Here is an 11,336-nt window from a genome sequence, read left to right on the forward strand (position 1 = left end):
AACCATTTCAACTCCCCCTCCCATTCCTCAGACAACATGTCCATCCTGGGCCTCCTGCAGTGCCACAACGATGCTACCCGAAGGTTGCAGGAACAGCACCTCATATTCCGCTTGGGAACCCTGCAGCCCAATGGTATCAATGTGGATTTCACAAGCTTCAAAATCTCCCCTCCCCCTACCACATCCCAAAACCAGCCCAGCTCGTCCCCGCCTCCCTAACCTGTTCTTCCTCCCACCTATCCCCTCCTCCCACCTCAAGCCGCACCCCCATCTCCTACCTACTAACCTCATCCCACCCCCTTGACCTGTCCGTCCTCTCTGGACTGACCTATCCCCTCCCTAACTCCCCACCTACACTCACCTTTACTGGCTCCATCCCCGCCTCTTTGACCGGTCTGTCTCCTCTCCACCTATCTTCTCTTCTATCCATCTTCTATCCGCCTCCCCCTCTCTCCCTATTTATTTCAGAACCCCCTTCCCCTCCCCCATTTCTGATGAAGGGTCTAGGCCCGAAACGTCAGCCTTTCTGCTCCTATGATGCTGCTTGGCCTTGCTGTGTTCATCCAGCTATACACCTTGTTATCTCTAAAACAGTGTGGAGCTGGAGGAACACAGGTCAGGCAGCATCAGAGGAGCGGGAAGGTTGACATTTTGGGTCAGGACCCACATGGCATTAACTGTATTGACTCTGACCCCAGCATCTGCAGTTCTTGCTATCTCCGAAGTCAAAAACACCCCAGTTGCTACAGCTAAACAGTGCAGCTCTTGAACACTCTCCCCGTAGCACCTCCGATGGCACCAATCCAGCACCAACCCTGCATCTCCAGCAAATGGTTACATTAGCAGCAAAAGAGGAAAAGGCAGTGGGCACAGGAAGAAAAGGATGTCAATGGGTGTTTTGAGAAAATGTCTGAGGTGTTTGGTGGCTTAGCTTGCTGGCCTTCAGCTTCTCGAGTGCGGTTGAAAGGTCATCAACTGGAAACGAGTTCCCAAGCAATTCTTTCAGGTGACCCCTCTGCACAAGTCCTGAGCACAAACAGGATATCAGCTGCATGGAGCTTGATGGCATTCCTACTGACATACACAGCAGTGGTCACTGGATAAGTGATTGGGAGAGGAGGGACTCTGGCTTGTTCCACCCTTCTCTAGCCCAGGACGTGTTCCAATGAAGCGCTGTGCAAGTTTGAGGAACTCACCTCATTTTCCACTTAGGCACTTTTCAACCTTGAGGCCACAACATTGGATTGAGTAACTTCAAAAACTGACTACTTTAATATCTGTTCTCCATTTCCCTTACGCTCCACCCACCCCTGCCCTACAGAGACGTGAGCATGTCATACACACACATACACACACACACACACAGACCCTTGTCTTGCTTACTTTGCACTTAGTAAAGAGGACCCATTCTCTCCCTTTCACACTTTAATTTACACCCATTTTATATCTCTACCTTTAATGACCCCTTTGTCTTTTGAACTGGGCCTCTGCCTCTGTAAAGAGCACTAAAAAAAAAAATTTCTAACACCTTTCAGTTCCGAAGAAGAGCCATTCCAGACTCAAAATGTTAATGCATAGGTGCTGCCTGACCTGCAGTGTTTCTCCAATGTTCTCTGTGTCTGTTCCAGGAACATGTTAGCAATATCATGGCCCCCTTTATCCCCAAGGACAAGACCCTCCTGCTCTGTAAAGCTCAATACCTTACTGAAAACGCCATTGAAGGAGCTGTGTATTTCTGAGTTTAGAATTGGCTGTATCCTCTTAAGCCATATCACATTCCTCAGTGACTGCCTCCGGCTCAGACTCACCCCTGGTGGATTCCAATTGAAGTTCCATCCTTCATGTTTTGAATCCACCAGATATTGCCATGATGTACAACGCTCCCCAGATAGTTACTCTCGCCGCATTCTGAGATCCACACTCAATGCCATGCTTTGCCATTCACATGCTTTCAACCTCCCTCTCCGTCAGCACTGGCTCAGAACTGTCCTGCCCCCCTCACTCCCACTCCCAGTCTCACTTCATCCTGCAGCTCATTCAACATCCTAATGAGAAACGTTTTCTTTTCTTACAAGCCTTGAGGAACACAAGATTTAGAGATACATGTACCACTATGTAACCTCTCTCCCATCCGCTTCCACCTGACTCCATCCCCTCTCCTAACCCTGCTTCCTGTTGTTTATTTGCTGTCCCTTCTGACCTTCCTGTCTCTGATGCTGAGCACTCTGTACTCACCAAAGAGTTTTATGCCTGCAGCTTGATGAATTTTGTCATCACGTGATGTTGAACTCTTCTTGCATCCCTTTCACCTCCCTGCCCATTTCTTTGGACAAAAGTCCTCTCCCTTTCATTGTGATGACTGAGTGCCAGCTCTCAGACACATCTTCCAATGTCCCCTGGACCATGACCCCACCATGGAACACCAGGCTATTGTATCCGCATTGATCACTAACATCATTTCATCTGGTGATCTACACCCCCACAGCCTCCTAGCTGATAGTCCCCCAACCCCACACAGCTCGCTTCTACCTCCTCCTCAAAATCCACAAACAGGACTGCTCAGGCAGACCCAATGTTTCTGCCTGCTCCTGTTCACAGAACTCATCCCTTCCTACCTCAATCTGATTTTTTTATCCCCTTCCCGCCTACATCTGCGAGTTTTCTGATGCTTTACTCAGTTTCGGAATTTCCAGTTTGTGGGCTCCAGCTGTGTCCTCTTTACCATGGACGTGCAATCCCTTTACATACCCATCCCCCGCCAGGATGGTCTCAGGGCTCTCTGCTTCTTCCTGGAAGAAAGTCCTGAACCGTCCCCATCAACCACTACCCACCACTGCCTGGCCGAGCTTGACCTTACTTTGAACAACTTCTCCTTTAACTCCTCTCATTTTCTTCACGTCCAAGAAATGGCCATGAATACCTGCATGGACCCCAGTTATGCCTATCTCTTTGTGGGGTACATGGAATATTCCTTTATCCGATCCTACTCGGGACACCACCCACACTTTCTCCACATAATCAGTTCTGCTTCCCTCTCTTATCCGGAATTGAAAATGTTTGTCAATTTTGCTTCCAATTTCCACCTTGCTCTCACCTTTACCTGATCAATCTCTAACTCCTCCCTTCCCCTCTTCGATATTTCTGTTTCTATTTCTTGAGATAGGCTGGCCACCTACCAACTCCACACCTCATCCTGCTTCCCATAAAGACTCCAATCGTTCTCCCAGTTTCTCCATCGCGTCTTTTCCGATGATGCTGGGAGCCTCCAAATTGCCTACCTTCTTCCTCAACTGAGGATTCCCCAGCATGTGGTTGACAGGGCCCTCAGCTGTGTCAGACCCATCTCCTGCACTTTGTCCCTCACCCCTTCTCTTCCCTCCCACAAAAGTGATAGGGTCTCATTAGTCCTCACCTACCATCCCACCAGCATCCACATTCCATAGGATCATTAGCCGCCATTTCCGCCACCGCCACGACCAGAGACTTATTCCGCTCCTAAGCATTCCACAGTTACTGTTCCCTCTGGAACACCTTGGCCCACCCTTCCTCCATACCCAACAACTGCCCACACCTCCACAGCGCTTTCCCAAGCAATCGCAGAAGGTGTAACACCTGCTCATTTACCTCCTCACCATCCAAGACCCCAGACACAGTTTCCAGGTAAAGCAGTGGTTTAACTGCACTAATCTAGTCTACTGTAGTCACTGCTCACAATGTGGTCTGCTCTACACCGGGGAGACAAAACGGAGACTGGGTGACCACTTGGCAGAAGACATGCGTTCTGTCCACAAAAATGACCCTGGGCTTCCAGTTGCCTGCCCCTTCAACGCACGACCATATTCCCTCACCAACATCCCTGTCTCAGGCTTGCTGCAGTGCTCCAGTGTGGCTCAGTGTAAGCTGGAAGGACAGTACCTCATTTTCCTTTTGGGGACCCTGAAGCCTTCAGGACCTGCATTCCAGGATCTTGACTTGAGCTGAGGAGTTGAGTCCTACTCAGGGGGTCAATACCATCCTGCCCTCTAGACCCTCCATGGTACATGTAGTGTGCTTATTCCAAGTGATATACATTCTGTGTAATGTATGTTTTAATATGCTCACAGCTTCCAGAGCCACTTAAGTCACTTAATTTAGGCTGACACTTGAGTAGGGCGAAAGTGTGCAATTATTATAATTGAGTTCAGTCGTGGGAGGAAATTAGTCAAAGTTTCCAGTTTAGATAACATTTGAAACAATGTACCAGCGGAGGAGTGCTGTAATTTAGTTAACAAGTTAAACACTGTTCTGATTAAAGAACAAAGAACAGTACAGCACAGGAACAGGCCCTTCGGCCCACCAAGACTGCACCAACACATGATGCCTTCCTAAACTATAAAATTTTTGCCTCTATGTGGTCCATATTCCTCTATTCCCTGCCTATTCATGTATCTGACAAAGATGCCTCTTAAATATTGCTGTTGTATCTGCCTCCACCACCTCCTCTGGCAGCATATTCCAGGCACTTACCACCCTCTGCGTAAAAAACCTTGCCTCTCACATCTTTAAACTTACCCCATTTTTCCTTAACCTATGTCCCCTATTAATTGCCATTTCTGCCCTGGGAAAAGACTCTGACTATTCACATCTCTCATAATTTTGTAAAATTCTAACAGCTTGCCCCTGACCCTTTGACATTTAAGTGAAAACAAACCAAGTTTGTCCAAACTCTCCTCATAGCGAATACCTTCAAAATCAGCCAACATCTTGGTAAACCGTTTCTGTACCCTCTCCAAAGTCTCCATATCCTTCTGGTAGTGTGATGACCAGAATGGTACACAATATTCCAAATGTTGTGCAACTAAAGTTCCAAACACCTGCAATATGACTTGCCAGATTTTATGCTCTGTGTACTAACTGATGAAGGGAAGCATGCCAAATGCCTTCTTAGAGTCATACAGCGTGGAAGACAGTACAGTTACAACACTTAAAAGCAACTGGACGGGTACATGAATAGGAAGGGTTTAGAGGAATATGGGCCAAATGCTGGCAAATGGGCCTAGGTCAGATTGGGATGCCTGGTCAGCATGGACGAGTTGGACCGAAGGGTCTGTTTTTGTGACCACCTTATCCACTTGTGTCTCCACTTTCAGGGAACTGTGGACCTGGAGGTCTGTATTTTGAACCTGCTAAGGGTTCTGCTATTTACTGTACAGGAGGAGGATTGGGGAGGAGGGGTACGATGTAGAACTGGAGAGGGGAAGCAGAACTGTTCCTGAAAAAAGCCATTAAGGTGGGGAATGCCCCAGCCAGTTTGTGCACAGCAGGGTTCCATATGCAGTGGTTCAAAGTGATGTTGATTGAAGGATAAACATCAGCTGGCACACTCCCCTGCTTCTTCTCGATAGTGCTGTGAGGTGGCATCCCTCACTCACTACTCTGCCAGGAGTGTCAGCCCAGATTTTGTGTTCCGTTCCATGGATTGGAAGATGAAGCCACAACCTTTCAACTGAGGAGGCAGAGCTACTCACGGCCACTTGCCATAGAGGTACCCTTCTCTCCTGCTATGTAGCCTCTGATTCTTTCTTCTTCTCACCCATGTGCGCCCATGATTCCAAAGACACCATGTGACTGTATGCGGTGAGCGTAAGTAGGTTGTTCACCAGTGGAGGGCATCACAACTCAAAACCCATTCTCACCTGATATCCAGGTAAATGCATCTTCTCAGCAGCAAAACCAGGGAATAAAGTCTGCAATTAGAGAGCAGGGACGTCAGGAGGGGCTGGGGAGTTGCGGAATTTCAGGGGGTTGCAGTGATATAACTGGGCACGCCTCTAGTCGATATAGAACCAACGATGCTGACGAAGCAAAACAAAGCAAAAATTTGAAAAGGAGGAACTGTAAAAAGGAGTGTGAATTATGCAGGAGCCTGCACACAGTGATGTAACAGTATCAGACTCAGGACACTGCAGAATGCACGTAATATGGAGTAGCAGTCACTGCAAGGTGCAGTGCATCATTACAAGAAGCTCAAAGGGGTGGACTGGAATTCTAATCAACAGGACGTACATTGCACAGCACTGACAAGTCAAAAGAACTGAAAACACCTAAACCGGGAGAGTGAGCTCGAGAGCACTGAAGTTTCTGAACACAATGATAGGTCTTTTGCGCCGCCTTCGTGGTGCTTTTGATGCTGTCAACACACTCTTCATATGTGCACCCTTTCGGTTGAGATGGGAATGGGAACAGGAAAGTTACTTTGCCAGGACACCTCTGAAGCCAAAGGTAATGTCCGTGCCTGTCTTAGTAGCAGTGATAACTAACAGCACATTGCAGGGGCATAATATTTTTGTACCACATCCTGAGCACGGCATTTTACCGAGTAGATCATGGTTTATAGAGTCATACAGCACAGAAACAGACCCTTCCATCCGACCAGTCCACACCAATCATAATCACAAACTAAACTAGTCCCAGCCGTCTGCTTTTGGCCTGTATTCTTTCCTGTTCATGAACTTATCCAAATGTCTTTTAAATGTTGTAACTGTACCCAGAACGATCACTTTTTCTGGCAGTTTGTTCCACACATGATGCTAAATTCGGCCTTAGGATCCTCTGATTGGCCTGGGATCAGCTGTCTATCAACTAAAATAAACACTTGTGAATTTACCTGGGAGATAGGACTGGCCTAGCCATAGTGAGTAACCTGGATCTTCTAGAGGTAACTCACTGGTGGATTGGGAATATTACCCACCATCAGAATCTTACATTTTTTACTCTTCCTTTTGATGTGAGGGGAGTGGTCCGGTGCAAGCTTTGAAATGCTGAAACTAGTTAAAAACATAAAAAAAGGTGCAGCAGTAGACCATTCGGCCCTTCGAGCCTGCACCACCATTCAATACAATCATGGCTGGTCATGCAATCTCAGTATCCATTTCCCGCTTTCTCCCCCATACCCCTTGACCCCTTTAGCCACAAGGGTCACATCCAGCTCCCTCTTGAATATATCTAGCGAACTGGCCCCAGCAACTTTCTGTGGTAGAGAATTCCACAGGTTCACAACTCTCTGAGTGAAGCATTTTTTCCTCATCTCAGTCCTGAATGGCTTACCCCTTATTCTTACACTGTAATCCCTAGTTCTGGACTTTCCCAACATCAGGAACATTGTTCCTGTATCTAGCCTGTCTGGTCTTGTTAGGATTTTATATGTTTCTGTGAGATCCCTTTTCATTCTTCTAAATTCTTTGAGTACAAGCCCAGTTGATCCAGTGTCTCTTCATATGTCAGTCCTAGCATCCCAAGAATCAGTCTGGTGAACCTTCATTGGACTCCCTCAGTAATAAGGATGTCCCTCCTCAGACTAGGAGACCAAAACTGCACACAATACTTGAGGTGTGACCTCACCAAGGCCCTGTATAATTGCAGCAAGAAGGGCTATGTCACCTCTCTCTACTAGGACTGCCAGCCTTGGATCAAGCAGCAACTGCTGGAGAGGATCCAGAATAATTGAACAAAACCTTGGGGGACACTGGTCCCTGGTGCATTCACTTTGGTGATGCCTGAAACAATCCTACTGCGCTTACCAACCAGACAGCAGCATGTTTCTTACACAACATATAAATTGTTGCTCCCTCTGAAATTCTGATATTCATGCATCTGTCCTGATGAGTGAAGCTTCTGATGGAAGTCAGGTTTGTGAAATTAATGTTGCTTGGTCACAGGGACTAGGAATCCCAGGGGTGTGCTGTGGGAAGTTACACAATGTGTGTTGCCACTCTGGACAGCCTTTATCGCAATGCATTACTAGATCTGACATAGAGCTAATTGTTGGAAGTTAAATGGGAGACCTATTGCAGTACTTGGGCTGTACTTGGCTTCTTTCTGGCAAATGTCTTAATTTACTCAGCACTGTCTCCTTTAGTTCATGTTTGTTCCTGAGAACCTTAAGCAAACTGCCAACTTAGCTCACTTATTGTTTTAATACGGGCTCCTTAAATTCACTTCCACAGCCTTTTATTTCTGGAGCTATCCTCTTACTGACTTTTAAACCAATCAGGATCCTGCCCTAACTGTTCTGGAGACTGCTAAACTGCACTGTCGATGTTACAGGCTTTTTCTTTCTGAATGATCTGCTTCTCACTGAATCATGCCCACTCACTTTTTAGACAATTCTGTTTCTCAAAAAATCCTTTACTCTGTCTCCCTGTGTCAAATGTGACAATGCTGTCGCTTTAAGAGGTTATTTTGACTTTTTTTTTGAAGAGAGGTTGTGAGGCAGAGGTACCGAACTGACTACTGAGATCTCTTGAGTAAACAGCTTCAGAGGTCTTGGGTTTTTTAAACAGCCTGAATGGGTGTGGCCAGCTCTCACAGATCCAGATTTCTGGGTTTCGGTTTCTTCAGTAACATCAGAAGCTGTTGGGGTCTCAAATGAGTTGGAACCTTCAGTGAACGTCTCTTAGTTGCTACCCTGTCTGAATCTTCTCAATGTTGTTTCCTCCTGGATTGGAGAACTGCATGTGACAATCTGTACCTAAATTTTCCTTTTTGCCAAGGGGTGTGTTTATGGGATGTCACTATATTGGAACAGTTAGTTAATAATAGTTACTGTATCTATTATTGTGTTAAATTTAAATTATTTCAAGTTATTCTAAATTCCACTTTCTTTGGTTGTATTTTAACTGCAGTATTTAAATAAATGGTGTTTTGCTTAACATCACGTAGTTTGACCAGTTAAATTACATCTGGATCAGACTGTTTACATTTGCCTTTAAAATAAGAAAAAGTTAGGGTCTTAATATTTTTGAGAGGATATGGTCTGATCCATAACACAAAAGACACCTTGTTACTAGAGCAACAGCTCAATTTTTATTTTTCTCTCTTCTACTCTTTGTTTTCTAAAGCACTGACCTATTCATCTCAAGGGTTTTTTTAAAAATGTATTTACATAACTTTCCAGAAAATACATTACCATTCATAGAATCCAAAAATGCAATTAAATCTGCCTCCTCTTCTTAACGCACACAATACAGAGATGCAAATCAAACTTAAAGCTATGCATGGTTTTGTCCATATTGGAACCCAAATTTCCAAATAATAAATTGTGAACCTTCATCTTGTTGGCAAACCATTATCTCAGCTCTCTTGCTGCCGGTATATCTCAGAACAGTGTCCCAGGCGCAACTAACTTTACCTCCTTCATCAACTGCTTTCCTCTGGCATTTTGTCAGAGCTATTCTCTGATTGAAGTTAGACTTCATTTTCAATTTAGAAGCACCTCCCAAACCCACGGACTCCACTGCTTATAAATAAATATGTAGCAGGTACGTGGGAATGCTATCACCTCCAAATTCACCCATGACCTTAACTTGAATGTGTATCTGTCTTCCAGTATTGTTCCAACCAGAATCCTAAGCTCCCTCCCTAACAGCAGTGTGGAAGCACCCACATTACATGGGTAGAAGGTAGTTCAAGAAGGAGGCACTCTACCAGGGCAGCTAGGGATGGGTAATTAACGCCCGCCTTCCCTATACTGCCCACATCCTATGAATTAAAGGGCAGCAGATACATGGGGAACACCACCCCCTGCAAGTTCGCCTCCGAGCCACTCCCATCCTAACTTGGAAATATATCGCCATCCCTTCAGTGTCGCTGGGTCAGAATCCTGGAATTCCCTCCCTAAGGGACATTGTGGGTCTACCTACGGCACATGGACTGCAGTGGTTCAAGAAGGCAGCTCACCTCTACCTTCTCAAGGAGCAACTAGGGATGGGGAATAAACGCTGGCCAGCCAGCAATGCCCACATCCCACAAATGAATAAATAAAAAATAAATAATTTTACTGAGTTTTTTAATTCATTCGTGGGATGAGGGCATTGCTGCTTAGACCAGCATTTATTGCCCATCCCTAATTGCCCAGAGGGCAGTTAAGAGTCAACCACATTGCTGTGGTTCTGGAGTTACATGTAGACCAGACCAGGTAAGGATGGCAGTTTCCTTCCCTAAAGCACATTAGTGAACCAGAGATAACGCAGTGTAGAGCTGGAGGAACACAGTAGGCCAGGCAGCATCAGAGGAGCAGGAAAGTTGCCGTTTCGGGTCTGGACCCTTCTTCAGAAATGGGGGAGGGGGAAGACAGCTGTGAAATAAATAGGAGGGGTGGGGCTGGGGAAGATAGGTGGGATGGTGATAGGTGAGTGCAGGTAGGCAGTGGTGGGAGGAGCAGATGGACAGGTTGTGTCAGGTCAAGGAGGCGGGGATGATCATGGGATGAGGAGATTTTGAAGCTAGTAAAGTCCACATTGAGTTGTAGGCTCCCAAGGCAGAATATGAGTTGTTGCTCCTCCAGTTTCTGGGTGGCGAGCTTGTGACATTGGAGGAGGCCAGATGGGTTTTACCCAGCAATCAACAATGAATTCATGGCCAAATGCCAGATTCTTAATTCTAGATATTTTTGTTGATTTCAAATTCTGCTGTTGCAGGATTTGAACCCTGGTACCTAGTACATTGTCTGGGTCTCTGGATTAACAGTCCAGCGATAATACCATGAGGCCATTGCCTCCCCATTGAACTAAATTGCCTGGATTGGTGAGAGTTCAAAGCAGTTAAACAGTTCAGAGCAGGTTTAATGGAATAATAGACGGAATGAAAGACTGCCTTATGAGGAAAGGTTCCACAGGCAAGGCCTGTATCCTTTGGAAGTTAAGAGAGTCAGAGGTCACTTAATTGAAACATATAAATTCCTGAGGGGACTTGGCCAGGTGGAAGTGGAGATGATGTTACCTCTTGTGGAAGGAGCTCGAACTAGGGGATCTCAAGCCCATTGGTCTACGACTGCTTTCTGTAAGGTTTCTGATTGCTCTCCAGTTAGGTATTTTTTTGAAGTATGTTAACACTTAGAATATTTTGTGTAGTTGTCAAAATTAATAGAAGCAATGTTATCGTGAAAAGACTCTGAAACAAAAGTCTGGAGGCTCGAAGACAGATTACTTCCCCTTGTTTTTTTGAAACACCTCATTACTGCAATTGTATTGTCTAATCAGAAATCAAAAATCAATTTCTTTTTCAACTTAGCTTTCACCGTTGGCTGTACAAAAGAATATTGATAAGGTTAACACAATGTGTAGTACCGCTTTTTTGTTTTATTATTTGTTCTCTCTTCAAGGTGAAATAAATCCGTGCCTGGAAAAGGAACAGTTTGGGCATCTAAAGTCAGCAGCAAGCATTCCAAGGTAAGATATAGAGTAAAGCTTCCTTTACGTTGTCCCCCATCAAACACTCCCCAGGACGGGGACAGCACAGGGTTAGATACAGAGTAAAGTTCTCTCTACACTGTTCCCCCATCAAACACTCCCCAGGAC

The 11,336-nt window shown here is 45.7% G+C and overlaps 1 protein-coding gene across 1 annotated transcript in view; it reads left to right on the forward strand.

Moving 5' to 3' along the window:
- The window catches only part of LOC109936341 (RNA-binding protein 4-like), a 61,872-nt gene that overhangs the window by 45,405 nt on the left and 5,131 nt on the right, over positions 1 to 11,336 (forward strand). Inside the window, exon 4 of the transcript XR_007266057.1 lies at positions 11,141 to 11,207. The gene's annotated coding sequence lies outside the window, so the exon portion shown is untranslated. The remainder of the gene's footprint in view (positions 1 to 11,140; positions 11,208 to 11,336) is intronic.

Source organism: Rhincodon typus, chromosome 43 (assembly GCF_021869965.1).
Source record: "Rhincodon typus isolate 14 chromosome 43, sRhiTyp1.1, whole genome shotgun sequence".
Classification (NCBI taxonomy): Eukaryota; Metazoa; Chordata; class Chondrichthyes; order Orectolobiformes; family Rhincodontidae; genus Rhincodon; species Rhincodon typus.